Source organism: Dermacentor albipictus, chromosome 7, assembly GCF_038994185.2.
Source record: "Dermacentor albipictus isolate Rhodes 1998 colony chromosome 7, USDA_Dalb.pri_finalv2, whole genome shotgun sequence".
NCBI lineage: Eukaryota > Metazoa > Arthropoda > Arachnida > Ixodida > Ixodidae > Dermacentor > Dermacentor albipictus.
Window position 1 is genome coordinate 36,631,601 of NC_091827.1, and position 24,944 is coordinate 36,656,544.

General features: G+C 48.0%; 1 long non-coding RNA gene across 1 annotated transcript in view; it reads left to right on the forward strand.

Moving 5' to 3' along the window:
- The window catches only part of LOC135905710 (uncharacterized), a 233,603-nt gene extending 217,731 nt beyond the window's left edge, over positions 1 to 15,872 (forward strand). Inside the window, exons 4-5 of the long non-coding RNA XR_010565452.2 lie at positions 14,483 to 14,686; positions 15,698 to 15,872. This is a non-coding gene — a long non-coding RNA (uncharacterized lncRNA). The remainder of the gene's footprint in view (positions 1 to 14,482; positions 14,687 to 15,697) is intronic.
- The last annotated feature ends 9,072 nt before the right edge of the window (positions 15,873 to 24,944 follow it).

Sequence of the window (24,944 nt, forward strand, 5' to 3'; positions counted from 1 at the left end):
TTCAGTGGGAACTGTTTCACAGTCGGATCGAAACCTGCGCTTTACGATTTCACTACAACATCTGACGACAGCTAGTTTTTTTCCCTGGACAATACACGGCCCGTAACCTTGACATTCTTTTTCCTTTATATTCCTTTATTTTCTTTATTTTCCTCTCTATTCACAAGTTTAAACACTTCATCAGCATTTATTTCAGTGAGCGATGTTTCCATGGTACCCTGTTGGAGATTTGGCATATAGTAAGAAAGAAGTCTTCTTTCACAACTTTTTGTTCTTGTCTGAACTTTACCGTTTTCCATGGGGCTCACTTCTTCGTCCGAGATTTCTTTCGCATTATATACGACACGCTCCTTCTTCAAACTTGTTGGTGTTGGAACATATGTCCTTGTGCCACTTTTTGGATCAGTCCATTAAGACACCCTCCGAAGCGTCAACCGTCGCTGCTCTCTCAGCCGTTGTTGAACTCTGTTGCAACGATGACTAACGCTGCAGATACAGTGACGGTTGTCGCCTCAGCGCAGAACCACCACTGCTGCACTCTTTTCACTGATGGTGAAGCCGACCTATCCTTTCCGTTATGTCGCAGCGTCAGTGAATGTCTTTCGCAGTGTTGATTTTTCACGCTCAAGTGCTTGACTATCAATTCGCACCTCAATCTGCGCGTTCTCGCTTCAGCCGCTTGGGTCTTTTAACTCCTCATTTCTTCCGTGTCAACGTTTTCAGCGTCTGCGTCAAAAAAAGAAAGAGAAAGGTAGGTGTGTGTGTGTGTGTGTGTGTGTGTGTGTGTGTGTGTGTGTGTGTGTGTGTGTGTGTGTGTGTGTGTGTGTGTGTGTGTGTGTGTGTGTGTGTGTGTTTGAGAGTGCGCGCATGTATGTGGGTCTGTTTTCTTGAGCTCCTACAGGCTGTTGCCAAAATTCGTTACCAACTGGCACAACTACGAGTTATTCTAGGTGTGAGCAACTAATGCGCGGTTTGAGAAAGAAGTAAAGCCTCCATGTCGTAAATTTTTTCCTCATACAACCTGGTTCCTCTTGGCCTCCCATTACATCTGCCTGCGATCATGAGAGAATGGCGTCACTGGAAATGGCCTTCAGCGTTCAAAGCTTCCATTGCTCTGCCAACGGGCCCTCACGCATCTCACACGTCTGCCACGTGCCGTCACAAATTTTAAAAAAAATAAAACGACAAAAAATGAATGGGTGGTAAGCTTTCCCTCCATAACCCCAGAGCGCAGTCAAAGGAGACGGGAAAAAAGAGAAAATGCGCCGCTTAACGCTTTTTTCTTTTTCACCCGACACAGAGTTGTGGCCTTGGGTTCCCGCACCACTTTATACATACACGCCCAGCAGCCGCTCGTACCAGGAAGAAAGGGTTGGAACACCCACCCGGTCCTTAAATCCCTTCTGAGCTCCTATCCCATTTACGAAACTGCGTGAAAGCGCGAAATATGCTAGAGAAATAAAAGAATATGTATGCATACCTAAACTAAGCAGACGGGTATAAGTGTGCGAGGCTTTCGAGGAAGCAGCCCCTTTGATCGGATTGCGGAAGAGCGGAGGCTGTCGGTCGCGTGCCCTTCGGAGAAGTGCGCGCGCGCGGATAACCTTGAGGAAGTGCGCCCGGCGTTTTTTTTTTGCGAGCCCCCGGAAGTTTCTTCCGCCCTTTCTTCCTCCCAACTTCATATTTTTCTTTCTCTCTCGCTCTATGCCAGGCTTTCTTAAACCCGCATAACAACTCCGCGCTCCGTCGCTTTCACTCGGCCGCTACGCGCGCGTCCCACTTCAAGGTCAAAGCACTTTCTCTTCCCCATCGCCGCGATCTATGGCGCGTTTCGTTTCTCCTTCTACTATACTTCTTCTTCCGGGGTTCTTCAGCGACGAAAGCCGCACGGCTCGCCCAAGACCCGGAAGTGGAAGCCCAGCGGCGAGGACCTCTCTTCCGCAAACTCGAGCCTCCTTCTTTCTTCGCATCCCTAACTCCCGGAGACAGAGAGCTTCCTTTCTCTTCTTTCTTTTTTCTTTCTTCTGGTTCCTTGCCGCCTTTCATTTTTTCCTTTCCCTGCTCTTGCTCGAAAGACGCGTGCGGTGTCGTGATTTATGCCCTCGTGTGGGTACTCAGCGTCTCCCGATTCTCCTCCTTTTCCTTCCGTTATGCTTTCTTTCTTTTCTCACTTTATTCGATTTCACGTATAGAAGGAGCACGACGCTTTCGCCCCACGTCCAGCAGCCCTCTCGTTCCCTTTTCTTTTCAACCTTTCTTTCTTTTCCTCGGCTCACTTTCTTCGGCGTCGCCTTTTTCCCCAACACGCTTTGCCCTTTCTCCCTGCGACCGAGCGAGTTGAGTGTTTTGTGTGGCAAGGGATCGTGCGGTTTGAAAGAAGTCTGCAGCAGTCCGTGTGGCTTCGTACACTGTCTGCGCCCGGGGTCGCCGGGTTTTCCCCCTCCTCTCTCCAAGCAGCCCGACGTTCCTTTCTGTCCTTTCGCTCTCGAAGAACACCCCGGGGTTCTTCTTGCGGCGTGACGGGTGTTTCGGGGGGGAGGGGGGGGGTTAAGGAGTTCGGGAGGCCAAATCTGGAAGGGCAGATGTTACGCGCCTTCCGCGGTTTCCTGGTTCCGCCGCCGAGCCAAGGTCGACGAACCTTGAACTTGCGGGTCCAAGAGTGAAAGCGAATTGTGCGGCTCTAGCGGAGCCCTTGAAAAAAAAAAGGAAAGCTTCTGCTATTCTCTGCCTCCGGTGCAGAGCTGTCCTTCAACGTATCTTTCTTTCTCTTTCTTCCTTTCTTTGCCGCCGAATAGCTTGGCTTCTTCTGTGCTGTCTGTGGTTCAAAGCGAGATTCATTTGCGGAGAGAGGGAGAGCGGGGGGGGGGGGGAAGAGGGATGGTGTTACCGTTGTGGATGCTTCTCTCCCACCTCGGTCTGTAAGGTAAGTTTGGCACGTGTCTGGAGCAGCAGGCATGTAATCTTAGTCATCGGCGCGGCTGGAGAACATGTCGGCTATATACGCAACTCCCGCGAAGCTTGCGTTGACAAGCACCCCCCCCCCCCCTCGTCCTCCACTCCATTTGCTCGAACGAAAGTTCCGTGTTCTTAGTCGTGGCAGCTGTTGGTTCTGTTTTTCTTTTCCCTTCGCGTACGTCGTTGTCCTTGTAATTTAGGAGGTGCTGCTGTCTTTGTGCGTCGATGGATGAAATACGTAACTGCTACCGCGTGCAGATGTCTCGACGCGCAGCTCATTGCATCGACAAACTTCAAGGCTTTGTAAGCAATAGGATGCACTGGAGGCAGGAAGAACAGGCTACGCCTACGTTCAACATTTCCGAATTTTGTCGATAACCTACGCAAAGTAAATATCGATAACTCGGTCACTTGCATTAGTCTTCCATATTATAAAAAGCTAACGCAAGTAGAATTTGTCAGAACGTACGTTAGTTTGTTTTGTTTTTTTGCCTACATGTATGCAGTCAATGTGGCTGCAGCACCATCGAATTTCTGATCGTGGCGTCATGCTCTGTTGGCTTGCCTAAATATCGACGTTCAGCTTTTCTTTTTTTCAATGTTTAGCTGCGTTTAGGGACATGCAAGGGGAGCAGGCTACTTCTCTCCTCTAACACTATGCAGCTGCGCGCAAAATGCTGCAATTGCTGCAAGGGGAATTTAAAAAATATATGTAAAATGTTACAGTGAGATCAGTTGCAAAGTTCAGTAGTCACAAATGACCTTTCGTAGTTGCAACTGTGCTTTCTCACGATTGCCTCGTTGAAAACAAGCGCGCTCGCGACTGTGGATGCAAGATCCTCGTGGGTGTCACAACTTGAGTACACCGATCGCCGTACACAGATGCACCCGCCGTGGTTGCTCAGTGGCTATGGTGTTAGGCTGCTGAGCACGAGGTCGCGGGATCGAATCCTGGCCACGGCGGTCGCATTTCGATGGGGGCGAAATGCGAAAACACCCGTGTACTTAGATTTAGGTGCACCTTAAAGAACCCCGGGTGGTCGAAGTTTCCGGAGTCCCCCACTACGGCGTGCCTCATAATCAGGAAGTGGTTTTCGCACGTAAAACCCCATAATTTTTTTACACAGATGCAAATCATGCTTTGCGACCGTCCCTAGTTGTACGTTAGCGTGAACAAACGTTCCGCATGAAAATACGTTTCTGATTAATGCTGTTGTGAACACATCAGGGATATGTACGATTACGAGAAAAGAAAGAGAAAGCGTGCGTACGTTCAATAAAACGTTTCACTTAGTGGAAAAGTACGATAATGAGATTTCATAAGCTTTTAAGATAGTCCTTCTCCCTCATTAGACAGTGCTGGTGTGCCTGAAGCACCGTGCTGCAATTTTTTCTGGGAACATTCGCCGAATACATTTCGCCATGGTAATTTCACGACTTTTCTTTACCTGTCGCAACGCCCGCTGTATTTATTATCTCTGTCGCGGTGAGTTTGGGACCCACACTACAGAAACATTACACCCTTAAGGGTGTTGTCTCGTCCTATGGGTAATGACCCTGCTTTTAAGGCTCTAAAAGTTATTCCGCAAGACGGCGACGTCTAGATACACATGCGATGAAAAACGGCGTAGCTGAAAACTGTTCAATAATTGTGACCAGTATGGATACGCAGAGGTATTTAACATGAGAATGTGACAGGAATAGTTTTGAAAGTTTATTTAATATACCTTTCGTGTCCCGGTGTCACAGCTGTCACAATTTTTTTGAGCTGCAAGAATTCCACGCACAAGCAGACTTCATTGATTCCCACCAACGATACGGTTTTACCCCTTAAGCATGATGTTGTTAACCATAAGACAACAAACACAATTTTGTTACACTCGTAAAGGTGCAAGAACGTTTAATATGCACGTAACGCTGTGTAGAAAACTGACGCCCACCCGCCAGCTACTTTTCTTTTGATGCTGACGTAAACATCGCGTTGTATTCCGAGCGTCCAGAATGCCAGCACCATCTTTATTACACGTTGTGGATTCAATGGAAATCCATTTAAGCTTCGGCCCCACTCACAACCCATTCATGTCTTGGCGACATTTGAACCGATTAAGTCATAATGGCGTAGGCAGCGCGACGAATTCGCACACGACAGAGGACGCAGACAAAGCGCCTCTTCGTTGTGGTGGGATGTTTGGTGGGAAGTTTTTTCACGCTGCTTATACCACCATGCTTAACGTAAAACAAGTATTGACAGACTTTCCGTTCTATTAACAGACCCACAAAGTTTTAAGGCTCTCTTCCTCGGCCACAACTGCTTAACGTACGAGACAATCATCCAGAATCCGGATCATCACATTGACGTACAAAGCAGCCCCGAGACTTTGGCTCTAAATTCGATAACGACCATTCTGGCCATTCGTTTGTGCGAGTAATAAACCAAATCTTTTCCTCTAAACGGGTGAAGACAGGTTTTCCAAAGAATGCTTTAACAACCAGAACGAGTCAATGAAATGAAGATTGAGATTTGAAGTGATCAACAAGTGGCCTGATACCGCGGAAACATGCTCTCTTTCAATGACATTGAAACCGGTGGCCGAAGAAACTGGCGAGCTCCATTGGCTCCGTTCCGCCAGCTCACATAAACGAGACGATTAGCTACGCGGGTTTCAATGGCGTTTGGTTTTAATTACCATTGAAAACGAACATGCGTCTGCGGTATCAGAAAGACATGTCGCCGGAGCCAGGCCTCGACACGTGCACTTGTCGGGGTCATTGACCTGACGAATACAAGCCCACTTGTCGAAACGTTGCCCCCAAACACGTTGCTTGGAAGACCATTGTTGATTCCCAGTCGTAACTGTTTTATTGTTGATATTCAGGGTCCATTTTCGCGGACTTCTTGTTTTCCTCTGCCTTGTTGTGGCTCGCCTTGTTTGTGTGTCTCTCAGTGCAGTGAACCCTGCCTACAGAAACGAAAAAAGAAACGATCACTTGCATAATCTCCATGCCAGAACTTTACCGACTAACAATGATTGGCGCAGAGCTCAGATAACTAAGAATGACCCTAAAGGCCATTTTGGGGACATGATATATTGATAGCCCTAAAGGTAATCCTTTATGGCCATGAGATATTGATGGCCCTAAAGGCCATCCTATATCCTCACACGATACCTCATACATTATAATCCACCTTTCGTTCATTCCTTTCGAAAATTAACAGGGAAGGAAGTGCGTAAAATGATCGTTGCAGTTTTATTATCGAACGCGTGCGGAATTGCGTGGAAGTGCTTTGTGCGCATATTCTTACCATTCAATTTCATCTAGACCGTTGTGGTGTCGTCACAGACGGTGAAAGCAAACCCGTAAATGCATGTGTGTCGAATGCCATGAGTTAACATAAAAATTCGGGACGTATCATCAGTGTGCCAATTTTTTTACTCGATGTTAATTTACTAACGCTTGCGAAAACTCCTAGAGACAGTCTATAGAAAGGTTATAGATATTTGTCTATAGGTCAATAGGTTGCCTACAGAAAAATCTTATAGACTATAGTCTCTAAACACTCTATGGACTTATGACGATACACCCTTTCTCGACAATTCGACCCATACGATATTCGTGGAGAAATGTATATAACCTTTCTATAGACAAATCGTGTATACTAGTTCATAGGCAGACTAAAGATTTATATGGCCTTACACATTTTTTCGACAATTGCTTGCATAATTTCAACAGCGAATTATCTTTGCTGGTTTATGCATAGTCAACTGAATTTTAGAAAAACAAGAACAAGTATATAAAACGGCGAGGCAGTTTATATGAGGTCTATAGACAGTCTATAGACCGTCTACCTACGCTTTTGTAAGGTACTTTGAATGTCCACAGCAAATACTTCGGGCTGGTTTATGCATATTCTGTTGAATTTTATAAAAACAAGAACAAATATTTAAAAAAGAGTAAGGTAGTCTATAAGAGGTCTTAAGAGAGTCTATAAACCGTCTAAACAAATTTTTATAACGTACTTTACACCTTTCATCTCCGTGTTTCAACAAACGAAAGCTGTTTTAACCAGAACAAACGTGACGGAAAGTAAGGGGTAGTTACCTCGTGTGCGTACATGGAAGTACGGCCTTTCGCATCTAAGTGTATCTTTCATATACGTTACGTTTGCAACATACCCGTCGGTGTGAATAAGTACCCACTTGAAAGAGCGGTTGTGTCCCTCGACTGTTTCCGCGGAAAACCTACAGGCGTAACAGATCATGCGTAGGATATATCGCCGCGCGTACGGGGTTCTTGGACCTTTTCCGGTAATGGTAAGTCGGCATCGGTATCTTCGGCATCGCAATAATCGATACCACAATAAGCCATAGCGCAATAAGCGATACCGAATTATCGCTTAACCTGGCATCGTTTTCCCGCTAATAAACGACCTTGGCACACCGGATTATTCCTGAACGTTGCTTCCATTTTAGCAGCGAGATTAGCCCATTTAATCAGATCGTGCTCATATTTCGAACTCGGTATGGTCGTTCAGCCTCCTCGGAGCCATGTTATAAAAGCTTCGTGTAGGGTGTGTCACAGTGGTCCGATGGCTGAACGGAGAAGGACGGGCACTCAATGTCTTGTGTGCGTGGCCATGCAACACTGTGCTTTCAGAACTGCATGCACGTTAATAAACTGCATAAATGGCCTGTGGAACGCATCGCGTATACAGTTGTCCCCCGGCACCTACAAGCACTTTCTATCGCGTTGTGTGTATGCTTCAAACGTGTTCCTTCAAGGCATTGTTTTGCTTTTTTCCGCACAACTTCGCCCACTAAACAGAAATAAGGAAGAAAGAGCCAGATAAAAGAAAAGGAAAGACGTAATAAAGAAAGAAAAGAGAAAGCTTTGTTCTTCCAGTTGCTCTACAAGGTCAGTGTTACTACCTCAACACCGTCAGTGCCACGTGACCAATATTGCTCTTAACGAGCCACGTTTGCACATCACACTTAAGCAGTAGCAGCGTCCAGATAGCTCCGAGAGGGTCTATACCTTCCGATTTCTTCCGGCGAAAGCGAAGGGGGGCTGCTGAATGATTCCCCTCCCCCTCCACCCGGCTCGCGCGAGTGGCACGCGTGTCTCTTCGCTTGCGCCTGGCTCGTGCCATCTGCGCGCACGTGCGCGAAACAGAACAAAGAATTAAAGAAACCGAGAACGAACCAAAGGAAGAAAGAAAGCCTTACCGACCGACACGCCGTTGTGCGCTCGACGCCGATCGGCGAGGGAGCTCTCTCGAGTGAGACCCCGCGCACCTCCTCCTCTCCCCACGACGACCTCCTCTCCCTTCCTCCTCTCGGCTCCCGTAGCCCCACGCGACTCGCTTGACGAATGTTATGTGGTTCGGGAAAGAGAGAACGAGGGGGGTTTAGAAAGAGAAAGGGAGAGCGCACCTGGCCACCACCACCACCACCGTTTTCCTGTGTGCCTTGCTGGCTTTTGTGTGCGCCTCGGAGTGTGCGCGCGTGTGTGTGTCTGTCCGTGTGTGTTGTTGCACCGCTCGGCTGGCGTTCTCTCCCACCTCCGCAAATTAAGTTGCCCCGCGCGCTCGTGTGCCGACGCGGTGAATTTAGCCTTCGTTCGCGCGCGCCCTCTCGCGTGGACACGCTGCGTTGATTGACTCCGCCGAGAGGGCGGTTGTAACAATAACGCGTATTGAATGTTGCGTCCATTTTACGTTCGCCGCTCGCGATGTGTGCCGGCACCGATTAGCGTTCAGTATAGCTGTGAAACGCTTTCCAGTCGGCGCCAAGTTCTCCGAAGTATTTGAAGAAATAACCCACTAGGAGATGCTACCTTGTCTTGTATATAACTACACGCGGAAGTTAGGTTCGCCGAAGATGCATGAGTATAAGGAAGAAAGTTGAGATATGCATTGAAGCTGCTATTTGAAAGAACGTTTTGTAGTGCTTTCGGTTGGCTTGACAAGCATTCACTGAGACTATTCGATGCTAAGGAACAGCTTTGTTGGATGCTAAGCGAACTGTAAAAAAACGAAAAACAAAAACAAGTCCAGTGTCGCATAGATGCATTCATGCTCAAGAACAGAGTAAACATGTAGTGTCGTCTTAAAATCTGAAAGTTTCAAGTATTGAGGGTAACGAGTTTGGTGACGCCATCCATGCATATGCGTATCTCCGTGTTTGGTTGGCCCGCTATATGCTGCCACTGTAATCCTAGCAGCAGGCGAAGTAGTGCCGGTATATATATCCAACGTCGGGGGCGGGGGGGGGGGGGGGGCAATATGGGCTACGCACTTGGAAGATCATGACCCAACATTGAGCGTACGTTCGTCCCGCATCCAGTGTTATAATTGGAAAGCTCAAAAATCGAGTAAGTCTTCTGCCGTCATCGAAATTTCCTGATCATGAGATCAATATGTTTCGAAGTCAAAGTTCATAATGGAGTTGGAGCTAGATTGGAGTCGCTCAAGTGGTGCTCAAAACGAGGACAAAGCGCAGGAAGAGACCAATGTGTTTTGAAAAGTTTGATAGGAAAGCTTGCAACGTGAGAAAATATATATATATATTCCGGGATTATGTAAGAGCTGCTGGTCTGAAGATCGTGTACATCGTTGAGCGTGCTAATCCTTGTATTCCTACGAATCCTAGATAGAACGCCACGGAAGTCCTGCGATGGCAGATATTTGAATATAAATGTTATCTTTGACAGCAGTAGGCTAATCTGATTTCGCATAGGTTCGGTACACTGGCTTTCATTTTTTTTTTTTCGACGATGCAAATCAGTCCTTTACTATCAGAAGTGTCCAAGGCGTCATGCTTTCAATCAGCGATGGGCTCCAAGTTCATGACAAGGTCTGCACTAACTTGAGACGAGTCCGCAGCATACGTCCGGCCGTGACCCATTATACGGGCACAGTAAAAAATTTGTGTAATAATATAGGCGATAAAGATGATGATGATTATTATTATTATTATTATTATTATATTTACATCCGTGTTAAACTCTATAGGGACCGTTTTATGTATAAGTGGCATAGTACCTTCCTTTATTTTAGAATGTTAATATTACTACAACAAAATTTGCGCGATTTCTTGTAATGCCTTTAGTCAAGCACTTTATATATGCTAGAACGAGAGGCATGCTGTTGTGCGGCTGCTCTTGGCTGCTAAAGCATCAATATAATGCTTAAACACCAAAATAACATTTTCCGCTAGTACGCCACTCTATTTCTTGCCCAATCGCAGTTTGTGAGAAACACGGAAAATAATCGACGAATATCTCTCACGGAAACAACCTTCATTTCAGATGACGATTTTTAAAATATTTTAGACTAAAAAAAGAATATCTGCTCATTGCCGAACGAGCTTCCTCAAGAGCAGCTGGTCGTAGACATTACAGTGCATCTTCTGTCAAATTACAAAATATGCTATTTCCTATTAGCTTGGCTTGAGTGGTCACTAATGCTGGTCAATTGATGGGTCATTACTGCCACCATATGTGCTGTCAACTATTCATCAATTCCAAATGCTCAATTCCACATTCACACAAAGAAGACACGAAAGACGCGGACAAGCGCTTTCGTGTCTTCTTTATGTATATATATGTATTTTTGCGCTGTATATGGAATTTAGAATGTTAGATCAACTAACCCAACAGACAGTCCTTCTGAACTATCCCTAAAGCTTTTCTTTTCTTCATCACCAAGAATCTACAGCTACAATCTTATGACTCGTTACCAATTCCTGCGACATAAGCCACAAACCTGTTGGCAGTTTTCGTATCTTCAAGAGACACTAAAAAACAGCAATAAATCAATTGAGACTTCTAGAGTATAGTCTTTCCGAACCTCCATCTTTAAGAATTTCGCAGAATTAAAGATCGATTGTTGGCTGGAGAAAATGGACGGCCATGCTTCCCTGTCTGAATTTTCCGTCCCGTCAGTGCAATGGTACTTCACACTCGAACGACAGTGTGAGACACCGGTGGGACAAATGCCGGTACAAAAGCGTGACTTCAGGGATTTCATATCCTTTACCGTATCCATGTCCATTACAGGCCATGAAATGGTCTCAAAACCCGCTATCCAGGGTTTTTGGTTCCTTGAGAATTCAATGTATACTCCTTCAGTGGTAAACAATTAAGTAAACTGGAATAGACGATGACGTTATCCATGACGTCACATAAATCTGATACGTAAAGTTGGCGGCAGTGTCGCCACTCGTCCTTCCTTGCTACGTTTTCATTCCCCGGCTTTTACCGATCCATCTCTCATGCCAAGAGTGGCCACTACGCCATTGCAGAAACGTCAATTTAACAATGCGGATTCGCATTACCCCGACATTTTGTTTCCTATAGTGACACTTTAAAGTAAACTCAACGACCTGCTTCGAAACGGAACGCTATTGGCACGCCGCATCTGTATGCCACCTCCACCGATAGTGCGGACCCATTACGTATACCCACAGAGACGCCTTGTCTGCGCACTCGGGCATTGCGCGTGTATATGCACAACGGAACGAACGAGACCCAGTTCGCTCCCCCCCCTCCCCCCTCCCCTTATGCTGCAGCCTCCTGCTGCAGCGCTTGGCCGCCCGCTTGTGTCTTCGGTGCTTCTTTTATCTCGGCCTTGCAGCTGCCCGGGGCGATTGAATTAAGCGCCGTCAGGCCGCACCACTCTCACCCGCTCTTATACCTCTTCTATCTACCGCCGAGACGCTTTCCCTAGCGCGACAAATAAAAGAAAAAAGAAAAGCTGCAGCGATGGTGGGGAGTTTGGGGGAGGGGGGGAGACAGATGTTGGCCTGTCCGACCTTACACGAAAGGGAGGCTCTCTCCCTCCCCCCGCTCTCTCTCTCTCTCTCTCTCTCTCTCTCTCTCTGCATTTTATTTTACGTGAGCGGCTGGCTCGTGCTGCTGGTCCGCTTCTGTCGTTTCTTGTTGTTTCTTTCACCCAGTCGCCGCCAGGGGAAGAAATCGGCGCTTCTTTTCATCTTCTTTTTTTCTCTCACTCCTTTTCGCGTTCCTACTTTGAGGACCATCCCGCTTGTCTTGACACCGGTTCGGACAGGATTTGGAGATTCTTACCCACCGGAGTGCAGTCTTCAGACGAAGTTTAGGCGGTGGGAAAGGCCTCTTTTACTCCTTGAATCGTCTCGGGGACGGAGAGGATTGGGCCCGTTTTTCTTGTTCACATCGGCTTCGTCTTGGCTCGAATCTCGCGTGTGTTGAGAGTGACAGAGTGCGAGCGGGTCTCTAGAGATGCGACGGCATAGGATCTGCCTTTTGTCGCAGCTTCTTGCGGTTCTTCTGTCTCGAAAAATAAAAGAAAACTGCATTGCTGACCGCTCCCACGGGGTCAATGACCGTTCCAAACATTTGTGCTGATTTGGGCTCTCTCGTCTAGTCGAAGTGGCCGTATTTGACGCTTGGCATTGCATGAACCGTATAACATAGTGTAAGGAATCAATGTGAAATGGTACTTCCTTTTCGAACTTATCATTATCTTGGCGTACGCCATTAATAAATATCGAGCGAACGCCACTTCCATCAGTTCCATTTCACTTTCTGGCATAGTTGCATTCGTCCAAAGGGGAGGTTGAGCTCAGCTGTGCCTGACGCGCAAGGCACCACAGGCAGTCCTCGTTTCAGTAGTGCCGCTCCCTTCCGTCGTCTCCGACAGGGTAGTAGTGCCGGAAAGCCGCCTTGCCTGATTCACATTTCAGTAAAGGAAAACCAACAATGGCTGAGGTGATCAGCAACGTACTAGTAGGATATGGGGGCTTAGTGCAGCTTAAGTTAGTGAAGATGATGCGCTGTAATGCTTGATTACCAGCGTTCGATAGCAGTAACCTTTTCTGGACATGGGCAGTGTAAGGACCAAAATGCAGTCAAGACACAGATTGCAGTCGTAACACGGTAAGTTGCCTTTGCACCAGTCCCAGTCTCGGAACTATGACATGATGTGCTGTTAACGCCAACACCTTGATGAGGTTCAATTTACTTGGAGAATACACGCCACGGTATGAAGTCGCCACCAAGCCTAGTAAACATACTCAGACTACAGACAGACAGCCATTGCGCTTCACTTGTTGGTGCAAGGGACACGACAGCTCGGTGGGACGTACAAAGTGTGCGTAACAAATTGACAAGAAAAAATTGACAACTCTCGCACATGAGTCAGACAAATTAGAAGTAAAGGTGCCCTATATATGTTCTTTTATCCTATAGCTTTTTTTTCGGACGGGTTTAAACAAGTCGCATGGCGCAAATTGCGAATTTGTGCCTGTTCAGGTGGATTACCTGAAAAGGAATGCATTCCGTATACGACAAATCGCGATGTTTACCTGGTTGACAAACTTCCACTAATTACTCTCTAATCGGGCGCATGTTGGAAATTGTGAAACCAGGCCAGATCAGCAGTGATGTCAAGTCTGCTTAACAAAATATTCTGATCGGCGTTACTATCGACCCTCAATAATGCCACGAAATACGTTGGTGCTTTACTCAAAAATCTTCCCGAAGCCCTCCCTTCAAACGTGCGAAGCGATATTCAGTGCAACGCCAGCGCATGTTTTTGCCGCTAATTTTCGGCACGGATGTCCCAGAATTAGTGCAAGTAGTGGCTCCAATTTCTCTACAACACGTGCCTTTCACTGAACTAGAAGGTTAATTCGTGATTATCTTAATTTAGTATCTCCTTCGGGGGTGGGGGAGGCATATAAATTTACCTGATCAGGTAATCTTCATCATTCCCAGGAAACCACCAGAAAAAGGTGAAACATCGCTATTTGTCACCGTCGCTTTTAAAACGAGTTGTTCTAACTAAAATACAAAAAAAGAATGCTGGTATAACACCAGTGTTTACCGAGTAAGGAGTGCTCTCGAGTGGCCGCCGAAATCGCTAGCAATCGCGAAAGTGTGAACGGGAGTGTGCGAGACCAACCCTCGACGAACAGGTGGGTGTTTCACGGCCTGGCGAAAGGGTTCGCCAGCAAAGTTCGCTTCGCGTGCGGCTTTGCTGTATGCGTCCGCTCCACTCAAGGGGACCATTGCATTATGCGTTCGCAGTTCTATACCACCACTTGTGAGCGAACTCTTTTCGCCGTTTCACGTCGGTCTGTCACGCTTAAGTTTCGGGGACAAACCCGCTCGCTGCGTTCGATGAGCGAGACACGCGGAGAGGGAAACGGAGCGACGACCCAGACAGACACTTTTGTGTCGTACAGCGGGTCTCAAGAAAGGGCGTGGGGGAGGGGTTAGGGATGGGAGGGGGTGAGCGGTCAGTCGCGGGCAAAGCGGACGTACGCTCTGTGGACGCGCCCGCGTGTGTGTGTACGCATACACAGCCGCTTGCAACGGCGTCTGCTGTGCGGTGACCGTTACCTCCAGCCGCCTGTACTTGGATCGCCACTGTCCCTCCCTGAACCCCCCTCCCCCCCAGCATCCCCAACTTGTCTATCGGTGTCTGTGTGTATGTATCGTATAGGATAAGGGAGCTCAAAAGAAGGCTTTCTCCCGATCGCAGGTCTGTTGACGTCCACCGTATAGCGGCAGTGACCGGGTGGGCTGCCAGCTGGCCATTCCCAGACGATGGACCCTTCGAGACGTCCTCCCCTGACCGCCTGCCTGTACCTTTCGACTGTGCATACTCTTTAGGCTTTGCAGAAAGCTGGACGTGGCCTGGACCCCCGGGCGAGTGAGAAAAGAGGGCTTGCAGAGGCACGGGGAGGTCAGTGACTTGAAGTGGTGTTGCGGATAGTTTGTGAGTGCTTTTCGACGGGGGTTTTAGGAGCGTTCATTTCTATTTCGTTCACCGGCGCGTAGAAAGAGTCCGTTCGAAAGGGTGGACGCAGTTCGAGTGGGGCGACACCAGAGGGACCTGTTGATTGAAATAAACGACGGGTTACTCCCGCTTAAAGGAGAGGGTGTTGCCTACGCAAGGGGCTTTCGCGCAATATCCTTTCTTTGTGTCAACTTTCGTGAGGACGTATCCGTGCACAAATGTGCTTTCGATGTTGAATGGTACAGTTGTATGTTTTGAAATCGAATTCAATGAGCCAAAGTCAAAGGCACGCTACAGCATTGTGCACTTTCAAACGCGCTGAAATATTGAAAGCCTTATTTTCTCTTCTTCGAAATAGTGGCCACCAGAAGGGAAAGAAAATCGAATTTTGCCTCTCTTTCAGCTACCAAGCACCTGCAAAACTGAAGAGTTGCTTTTGTGTTTGTCGCATGTATGTCCATAATGGCTGCAAGATCACAGTTGAAAAGCCCTTGCTGGCCCGACTTCGAACGTTATGAAGCGATTGACATATTCATGTCAAAAGGTGAAGATGTGTTCTTTTTGTTGTCGACGTCTTTTATCTGGGCGCTGAATGCACGTTATGGGAAACGAAATGGGAAATGAAATGTGCAACCAGTGATGATCGTAGGAGAACCGACAAAGAGCACATGCCACTGTAATTATTTCTTTTTTCTATATGGCAGAGCTTAGCTTGATTGGTTTTGTTTCGCTTGTTTGCTTCATTATAAATTTTCTAAAGCTAGATTTCTAGAAGTAAACACGCGTTTTGCCTCATTTGCACAAAAGAAGTAGTGATTTTAAATGCAGACAATACTGTGTAATGCACATTAACTCCCGCAAAAGCTTCCACTCTTTTTTTCTTTTTAGTCCTTTCGACACATACAGCGAGAGATGGTTCATTTTTACTCACAGGAATTTTCGCTCTTTTATCCACAGAGCCCTCATTGGAACCAATGACATGTGCGCTTATCCGGGGAAAAAATTCGAGTGGAAGCGGACGAATACAACAAACGGTGAGCTTTTAGAGCTGGCGTTAAATTGACAGAAGCAAATTTTGATTGCGCGGGTTTATTTAAAGTGCGAAAGCTGACGAACTGGAGAGAGAGAGAGAGAGAGAGAGAGAGAGAGAGAGAGTGAAAGAGAGGGACGATGACAACGATGGGAAGTAGCCGGCCATCGATACATCGTACGCCGCATGCATAACTTGCATATCGCGAGAACGGAGGGAGGGGGGAGTAGGGAGGGAAAGAGATAAGAAGAGAGATTGTGAGACGGTCACCTTGGTGGTGACGTAGTACATAAGTAAAGTGGGTCAACCGGTTGAGAAGAACTAAGGGTACTGTAGTAATTGGAAGTGATAATCTTGGTAGAGCTTCATTTTTTTGGCACGGGTGTCCGAAAATACACTCTTAATCACGTTACGTATGGTTCCACTAAGTGGAACATATATTCAAAAATATTCCGCTTAATATGAGTGGCCTATGTGGAACGAATCGCCTTATGAGTCGACTCTTGCTTCGGTGGAATGAAGGAATGAATAATTTAATTAATAAATTAATGAGAGTTTCGGACTCTCAATATCGTTCCACGTATGTTTAACTGGGTAAGTGGAACGAAATTAATAGTGCCCAAATGACACCCGGAACGAAATTGAATGAAAAATGTTATCCTTCGCAGCAAGATCTATAGTGTGTGCATGCTAATAAAGTGTTCTCAAGTGTGCGATTGAGTCGGCGTCGTTCTTCGCCGAGGGATAGAAGGTGTGAATGAAAAAAAAATATTTGCTGGGTAAGTAGAAAGAGGACGGTGTCGAGGAAACACTGGGGATGACTGACCATGCGAGAAACATAAAGACACGTTAAGAAGGTTTATCCAGATCATGAAAGGAGGTGACTGACAAGAGTATTTCTGTATCTCAGGTGAACGGAAGTATATAACTGAGGGCCATGAGCTATGCTATATCTCCGACCTGTGCGCACCATTGTTCCTGCGTTGCTTTGCCCACTTATTGTAATTTTGTTTTTCTTAAATACCAGTGCTGTGTTCTGCGGTGTTGTGGGCAGGTTCTTAAGCTCTCTACTCATTAATTGCAGGGCATCACTTGCACATTGTATTCGTGTACATAAAAAGTGCAGTATCAATTTGTAGTTATCCATTGCGAAACTATGCGGTAGTCAGCTTAGAAAACACTTCACTTTTCCTTGCAGAACACACGACCTGACGTTCACGATGAGTGATAATTGTTAAATCCTGGTCGGTGCTGCGTTGAGTTGAGTTGAGTTGAGTTGTTGTAGGCTACTGGTGGGATTAGCCTTGCAGTTGCTGCCGGCAATTGCTCCACCGTAGCGACACTTAAAATAATTAAATCACGTAATCCGACACAGACCTCCCAATTACAAATGTCCACTCCTCAGTTCACCATGTTGAAGCCAAATCCGTGTCCTGTAGGTAATTTAACAGAAGGCGAGAGACCTCCTTCCTACACAACCGGTTCCCGCGCGGGAAAATTATGTCCTGAAGCGAACTGTGAGGAAGTCCTGTGTTCTTGAGAGACCCGAATAACACCCTCCTTTCCGCGTTATACACAGTACAGCACATTAGGTAATGTTCAATGTCACCACACACACCACACGTTGAACATAATGGTGATAACGCCAGGCCAGTCTTAAACATCCACGCAGGGGTACGAGCAGAGCCCGTGCGAATGCGTAGCAGTAAGGTTGCTTGGTTTCTTTGGAGACCCTTGATCACACATGGCTTGTGAGGTGAGCTCCACAAAGAACTGAAGTGGCACGACACCGCTTCTCTGAAGAGTCTCCCGTCTTCTTGAGGCACTTTTCTCGAAGGATTCCCAGACAGCGCTCTATGGGCGAGGCTGTCCGCCATCTCGTTGCCTATGATACCTATGTGTGATGGCACCCATTGGAATCGTATGGAGAAGCCTTTGACACTGAGATTTTGCACCGAACGTAGGGAGCTTAGAGATAAGGCATCAGTAGGGAATCCGTGCTCTAACCTTTGAAGGGCGGATTTCGAATCTGTAAGAATGACCACAGGTTGAGGCGTACAAAACCGTAGCTTTTTGAGAGCTGCCTCAATGGCAACGCTTTCGGCCGTTGTGGAGGACACGACTGCAGTGAAGCGAACGGACCAATCAAAGTTCAAAGAGGGAATGTGAAAAGCAGCTGCACTAGATCCTCTGACCTTGTCCACAGAGCCATCAGTAAAAATTTGAAGGTGACGTGCATATTCCGTTTCAAGATGTTCCAGTACGAGCGAACGCGTTGCTGCCAAAGGAGAACTCCGCTTAGCACGAACGCGAGGAACTGCCAACGAACTATCGAGGCTCGCGAAAGACCAAGGTGGTTTCGACCTCTTAATTCGACCTCTAGCGTCAATACCCAGGTAACCAAGAGTATTAAGGGCCAAGTACGCTCGGGACTCGGATCTCTTTCGAAGGCGCTGTAGAAGGGCTCGGCCAGCTGCCGTCTGTTTGAGGCGGCCAATTTGCATCAATAACCTTTGTGAAGCGACTAAGCTAAGAGGTCTCGATAGAGATTCATAAAGTACTGCATTGTTAGGAGCAGTCTGCGGAACGCCAAGAGCCCTTCTTAGGCCCTTTCTGTGCAGAACCTCAAGTCGTTCCAGCTGTGATATCGATGGGGAAATTAAAGGGAGCTGATACATTATTCGACTCGTCACTAGTGCATCGTGCAACCTGATCATTGAAGAAGGGTGATTTCCCCATTGCTCACTTGCAACTCTACGGATTACATTGAGACGCGAAGATATCGATGTCACAACCGAGTCCACAGCTCGTCGCCACTGTAGGCGGTAGTCGATAATGACGCCCAAAAAGCGCTTGTGTTTAAATTGTCGAAGACAAGATTGATTAAGGTCTATCTTCAGCCGCGCATACCTTCTTCCTCTACCTGGAAACATTATGAAGCCAGATTTTTCCACCGAGAGAGTCAACCCCACACCTTGAAGGTAATTTTGAACTGAAAGTAATGCCTGTCGAGCTATCAGAGCTAAACGCTTGTGTTGATATCCGGTTAACCAAAGACAGATGTCGTCCGCGTATATCGACATATGGACATGCCTGCAATGTTTTTGCACTTCAGCGGGAAGACCAGCCATTGCAACGTTAAAGAGCGTTGGGGAAAGAACACTTCCTTGAGGTACACCTCGCGATACCACCCTTTCGGTGCTTGTGGTACTTCCTAACTGCACTTGAATTTTCCGATCACTGATAAATGAGTGAATGAAGCGCAGAAGATAACCCTGTACGCCCATGGCCTGCAAACTATTTAGTATTGAGCTCTGAAGGATGGTATCATAAGCCTTTGATACGTCTAGGAAAATAACTAGTGTTGAAAGGCCGAAAGCTCTATGATGTTCAATATGGCTTATCAAGTCCAAGACGCTGTCTTGCGCGCTTAAACCTGTTCGGAATCCAGTCATGCATGTTGGCAGAGCCCTTCTATCTTCGAGCCACCAAGATAAACGCTTACTTGCCAGCTTCTCCATAAGCTTAGCCACGCACGACGTCAGTGATACAGGACGATACGAGGCCAAGTCTGTCATTTCTTTGCCGGGCTTCAGCACTGGGACAACGCGAGCCACTTTCCATGAAGGAGGAACGTCGCCAGTCTCCCACACTCGATTGAGATAGCTTAGAAGCATCTTTCGGTGTTCCAGAGGTAGGTTCTGCATCATCTGGTTGGTGATGCCGTCCGGACCTGGTGCACATCGACGCCGCAGGCCGCTGAGTGCTGTCTGTAGCTCTCGAAGTGTAAACGGGGCGTCCATCACAGACGTAGATGTTGCAGGTGGAGTGCAGGGAGGAATTCCTGAACTTGCACTTACAAATGCATCTGCAAATTCCTCTGCCAAGCACACGAGAGGTTTCTGCTTGCGCAGTGCAAGCGCTTCAAAAGGTCTACTAGGTCGAGAATCACCAGCAAGACTGCCAATGACTCGCCAAATCCTCGTTATCGGTGAGAAAACCGTCAAGCTAGCGCAGAAGGACGCCCACTGCGACCTACAGAGCTTGTTCGTATGGCGTCGAATGGCAGAGTTAAGCCTATTGAAGGTCGTCTTCAAGGATCTGTCATCCTTCTTCCGCATCAGTTGTCGCTCCGCCCTTCTGCGCGCGGCGCAAAGGTTCCTGAGTTTTAAATCCGGAGTCGGAAAATGAGTAGGCAACTTGACCGCTGTGGTAGCAGCCATCTTACCAGAAATCATTTTGTCAATCACATCACCAGAAACACAGGCAAGTTGCTCCCTGTATTTGTCCCAATTAACAACATGGCTAATTTTAGAGTCGCGCAAATGGAAGTCGGCAGTAAACACAAAAATTGGATAGTGATCACTTCCCATGCGGTCAGGTGCAGTTGACCACTTCACGCGGACGTCAGATGAATGCAAGGTTAGGTCTATTGATGTGGCTGAGGCTGGAGGCCGGAAGAAAGTGGGACTTCCGTCATTGGCCACGCACAAGTCCAAACTATCGATAACTTCTACAAGTTTGCGTCCGCGGGAATCTGTGTTCCTGTCACCCCAGAGAGAGTGATGGGCGTTGAAGTCCCCGCAGATAATTCGGGGCGCTGGGCAACGGTCACAAAGCTGCTGCAGAAACAAGTCCATTGCTACCTTCTTCCGCGGAGACACGTATACGGATGCAATAGAAAGAGTTCGGAAGCCAAGACGTATCCTCACAGCCGCTACCTCAATACTATCGGTGCAAAGATCGGTGACGTTCAAAGCCACATGAGGAATCTCTCTTCGTATGTAAAGGGCAGCGCTTCCCGCGGGAAATGACTTTATGCTGCAATTCTTATGGGCGACATATCCAGTTAAAGATCTCCCGCTTGGTAGGCCAGCCTCCGAGAGGGCTAAAACTGGAACGCACGTATCTTTCAGAAATAATTTAAGTTCTGCTAATCGACTTATAATCCCAGCGCAGTTCCATTGCATAATAAATGGCACTTTTCGGTGATTTTTTGTTGCACGAGGTTGAAGAAGACTAGCCATATTATAAGGTGAAGGTCGCTGCGAAGGTGGTAATCATGGGCTCAAAGGAAAGAACGAGCTGTAGAAAGTTCTTCAGGGTGCCAGTCTGCATCACTTGAACATATGAACGCAGGACTTCAAACAAAACTCGCAGAAGGTCGGACAGTTCCTGATTTTTGAGCTCCTTATTTTGCTGTACGCACTTCCTCACAACTTCAACAAAGGTTGCGGACTTGGACCCACTCTTGGCCACTTCAGCTGGTGTCTTCATCTCTTTTGAGGCGAGGGAATGTCCTCCATGTTGTCGAGTCTGGCTGTGAAACTTGTCCGGCTGTCTGGCTGTCAAGTCTGGTCGCTGAGAAACTTGGACACTTTTTGCTGCAGCAGATCGAACAACCGACTCACCCACAGAGGACTTTGCCGTCTTGCTAGGCTCAGGTCGCTCTCTGACGTTGCTGGCTACCACGCTACGAACGTCCAACTCTAACGCAGGGAACTCAACTTCCGAATCTAACGCCGGGAACTCGTCACTTCCAGGTATCCGCTTCTCAGTAGGTTGTGGTTTGGGACCACTAATGAAGGACACTCGGCGGTGTAAGGCGCTTACACGGAAGGGGCAGCCACCAAAACTCGCTGGATGGTCGCCACCACAATTAGCGCAAGCAAAATCTGCCTTGCAGGCTTTGTAATCGTGGGCGCCACCGCATCGTTTGCAACGTAGATCTTTGATGCAAACTTTAGCTACATGCCCAAAGCGTTGGCACCTAAAGCATCGGGGAGGAGGTTCAACGAATTCTTTGACTGCATGCTTGGTAAAACCGAGGTCAATTTTTTCGGGGCGCTCGGTGTTAGGAGCAAACGTTATCACAACAGAGTTAGTAGGTTTCGCTGCCCATTCTTTTTCTTGAGTCTCCACCCGGCGCATGAGACGTTTCACGTGCAGAACCCCTTGCGGTTTCAAGTAGTCAAGAAGGTCGCTTTCCGAATACCACACTGCTACTCCCCTAATAACACATGTGTTAGTCATGTAGGAGTGGGGCAGCCGGGCATTAACTTTTATGTCCCCAATCTGAGAGCACCGGAGCAGAATGTCAACTTGCTCTTCCGTTGCGATATCTAAATAAAGCGCGCCTTGCGATGTGAAGCGGCTGCGAATCGGGGCAGATCCCAGCAGTACCTTAATGGCTTCAAAGAGCCTGATAGGGTTCCGCTCTCTCAAATCAACACCTTTCTCTGTTGGCAAAACTACCACTGGGATTCCGACCGTTCTTTGCTTCCGATGACTCACCACCTTGAAGCCGTCGCTGTCCACTTCCGCCATATCAGCCACTTGCTCGTCAGGGTCGACGATAGTTGTGTCGTCCCCACTGACCGATGATGACGCACTGGACTGCTTATCGTCCCTGATGTCTGGCAGCTCCACACCTTGCGAGGCCATGGCCGCCTCCGCCACGCTGGCTTCCTTCGGATGGCGCTGTCCCTTTAAAGATGCCGGCGCCGGAGCAGCCGTACCCTTCCCATAGGGACAGTACCTTCTTAAAGATGCGGCCGTCTTCCAAGGATATAAATAACTCACTTAATGAATAGCAAAACCTATGCAAAAATTACAGAGCTGAGGTGACAACAGAGCGAACAGCGTCGTCTTCCTCTTCTTTCCTCTCGGTGCTGCGTTCAGAACAGGTAACGCATCGTTTACAGCATGACGTGCCCAAAACTCTTCGATGTGCTAGTTGGTTCGCAAGAATAGTGCGAACTTAGATGACCTCATGTGCGTTCATTCGTATACACGTTTCCTGTAGCGATCACATGTGCCCGTACCCATGTGCTTAGAACTTGCATCGAGGCATAGCGCACGTCTTAGCATGGAACGTAAACATGACAGCAGTTCACAGAAAAGATGGAGGCTTGAAGTGGTTAACAGAAGTCGAATAAAAGATGTCGGCGGAGCCAGCAGCATGTCGTTTTCGCCCACTCTTAACATGCAACTTATGTTAGAACATTGCATGTTGAGAACGCACCGGGGTGATCAAAGGTAGTTATCTGAGAACACAGAGAAACTACCTTTGATTGCTGTTTCCATCCTTGACAGCATCCATTACTCGCAAGAGAAAAAAACAATTCAGGCGCATCCGTAAGAAAACAGTATACTGGGTCCGCTATAAGACACGTGTGCGACAATCACTTTGGACAAAGCAATCTGCGCGTATATATCTCTCGTGGCAAAACCTGGCCCTCTTATTCCTCGATTCTGGAGACAGCTTCACACCACCGAGGTTCTGATGAAGAGCCTGTTCTTTGCTTCACTTTTCACTTTGCTTCTCTTTTCACCATGCAGCTGCCGATAAAGCAAAAGTCGCAAAATAGGCGAAGCTCGAACAGCGGCGAAATCCCGGCACAAGACCTTTGGGTAGAAGGCCGCGTAACACTCGCTCCACGTGTAGGGGGCGCGTGGCGTGGGGAAAACAGGGGCGATGGGGGAAGGGGGGTTGAGAGCCAGTGGTTGGGATGTTGGGTCGGGGGATGTATGGCGGTGGAGGGAATGCGATGACGTTGTAGCGTCTTGTCTATTATGAGGCAGCGGGCTCTTTGCAAATCGCGCGCGCAGACCTACACGAACCCCACTGTGAGCGTGCACGCGTTCGCCGCCGGTGGCGTCGAAGAAGAATTGACGGCGGGGCGGCCAACGCGTGAAGGCCCCCCCCACATCTGCATCCGCCGCCCCAATTTGGACGCAGCGCGCGCTGCATCGGCGTCTTCTGCTCGGCTTCGTCGTCTGCTGTTCGTCGCGATACCAGACGACGCCGAAGTGAAAGAAGAAAGCCTACTGCCGTCTGGAACGCGAAGCAGAAGTAAAGAAAAAATGTGGAGGGAGGGGGTGGATGGGGGGGGGACATATTACGAAGGAGGAGCTATAGAGAAAGGCGTCGTTGTACAAGAGTGAGCTCACGCATGACGTTGTTCGTGAAGACACCCGGGAGAGGGCATGCAGTGAGCGCCAAGAGGCAACGACATACTATAACTCCCCCTAGCCGGCACCCCCCGACAACCCGCTCTAGCTCGGAACGCATTGTCGTTATGTAAGGCCCCCCCGCCTGCTTCGTTGCTTCTTCTTTCGATGGCTCGGCGCAGAGTTCTGCGGCCCTGTCGTGTTCCCGCTGACCCAGAAACACAATAACCGAGGATTTCGGTCGAGTGACGAGTGTTTGTTTGGCGCATCTTGGGTGTTAAGACCGCGCGAACGGCGTTGGGATTTCGTTGAGAAAGAGGCCTCCTGGTGGTGGATGATCAGGCAGAGTCCGTTGGTGGTTCGTCTTTCAGGCTGATCCTTTGCCGAGTCTATATACCCAGCATGCGCTCCGCGTTCCAGGTGTCTGACGAGCTGCAGTTTCTTTCCTTGGGATTTTTCTCCAGTTCGCGTTCTTATTCTTTTAAAGCGAAAGCTTTACTGGCCGCGAACTTGCGATTTTACCGTGGCCGGGCTCCGAGGAGGTACATGATGTCACACCGCGTTCCTCGTCACACCGCGTTTCTCGTCGTTGCGCTCGCCTCCGCTCGCTTCGCCAGCTGCGTCGCATGCCTGATAGCATGTCGGAGGATTGAAAAGGAGAGCTCGCGTGTGCCGTAACCACACTTGAGGCGGCACTATGGACGGTGACCATTCTGATAAGCAGGAGGAGGCCTGGAATCGACATCGGAACGAGATGAAGAGGAAACGAATCGCCCAGGAAACAGACGAACAGCGCACCTAACGACTGGCCAAACGCCGCAACATAGCTAGACAACCAGACTAACCTGGACTTGCAATCAAGATTAACCAAGCCTAACCATGCTATGCCTTAGCGTTCGCTACGTATATCCTGGCAATATTTGAGCTATGCCAGTGCCAATTTTTCCCGTTATTCGTTCCACGGAATTTGCGACGAGGAGGTAGGCAACAAAGTTTAGAGGTAACAGGAGAAAGCAGGCAACACTTTGGGCTATATCATCAGAGCCTGGCAATTTTCGAAAATATGCAACGAGAATTATGGATAAGAAGCGGCACGTTTTGAGTGAAACCTGAACAGTTGTAGGCAGAAACAGCAGAAGTATTGTCCTCCTCTTCCCTATTCGCGACTTTAAGCCTTCTTTTAACCTTGTAACGTGCGAACGTTCAGAATTTAACTCGGGC